We start from the raw sequence: 1522 nt of genomic DNA, 5'->3' as shown, positions 1-1522 counted from the left end.
AGCTATAGGTATTCAATATATATTTCTGCTGTGTACTTAGAGCAGGGGTGGGCAAACTTTTTGACTCGAGGGCCACAGTGTGTTCTTAAACTGGACTCAGAAGAAGGAGCTGCGGTCGTGTTTCCCAATGTTGCCGTGTTAACACTGCTGCTGGTGAAGGAGCGGAGGGGAGAGCAAGAGAACCCTCCTCCGCTCTTTTGGCTCCGCGGGCCGGATAGAACAGCCGAACGGGCCGGATCCAGCCTGCGGGCCATAGTTTGCCCACGGCTGTTCTAGGTGCTGTCATGTGAAAGCCCCGTGGGGCTCTGAGCGACCTGTTTCCAGGACCAGTGACCCTGGTGATGGCACGCTTCGAGGAGCTCAATAAGGACCTGAACCCCTTCACTCCTGTAGGCATCCGGATTCCTGGCCACAACTCCATGCAGGACTTGGCCCAGATGTTTGGGGGACCACTTGCTCTCACCAGAGCCGACCTCAGCTCCCAGACCAGTTCTCTGAGTGTCGAGGAGTTCCAGGACCTCTGGCCTCAGCTGCCCCTGGTAATAGATGGGGGACCGATTGGGGATGGCAAGAGCCCCGAGTGTCGCCTCGGCTCAACTGTGGGTGACCTGTCTGTGCCCGGGAAGTTTGGCATCATTCGTCCAGGCTGTGCCCTGGGAAATACTACGGCTGTCCTCCAGAGGAAGTGCGCTGCTCCCTCAGGGATCCTGCTGCTGAGGCTTGGGTGGAGGGGGGCCCACGGACTGATGCTAGACATGGTGTCTGTCCACTGGTGGCTGGAAAGGCCTCATTTGCAGAGGCCACTGGGACCACAATGCCACTCATCTGACTTTTAAGGCAGTTTGTCATATATATATTGATTTCAGAGAGGAAGGGAGGGGGGAGAGAGAGAGAGAGGGAGAGAGAGAGAGAGAGAGAGACGTCAGTGATGGGAGAGAATAATTGATCGGCTGCCTCCTGCACGCCCCACACTAGGGATCCAGTCCACAACCCAGGCATATGCCCTGACTGGGAATCAAACTGTGATTTTTTTTGAATCAAACCTGGGACCCTTCAGTCCCTAGGCCCTCGCTCTATGCACTGAGCCACACGGGCTAGGGCAAGGCAATTTGTCTTTATGAACATTGTAGCCAAGCCCCAGAAGAAGCTGGTTTAGCTTCACACATGGGGAAGGGGGCTATATTTATTGTCTGTAATTTCATATGTCAGCCACAAGCTGGACAGAGACTTTAAGAACAACAACAAAAGAAATAAAAATAAAAAATAAATAAAATAATGAAGCATTAAAATGAAAAAATCATGAAGTATTCTTAAAATTAAAAAGTATAAAGCATTCTTTTAAAAACTGTACATCTAATTAAGTCTTCATATCTAACCACCAATTATATGAAATATAGGGGACAGAGGGACATGTGAAATGACTCCACAGGGATACAATAGGCATCTACAGGGTAACTTAATTTTTTTAACAGCATGTAAATGGAGAGAGAGTGTCTAATGATAACAGAAGTGTAGAGAACAG

Source organism: Myotis davidii, unplaced genomic scaffold, assembly GCF_000327345.1.
Source record: "Myotis davidii unplaced genomic scaffold, ASM32734v1 scaffold48, whole genome shotgun sequence".
Classification (NCBI taxonomy): Eukaryota; Metazoa; Chordata; class Mammalia; order Chiroptera; family Vespertilionidae; genus Myotis; species Myotis davidii.
Note: the sequence above shows the minus strand (reverse complement) of the source record.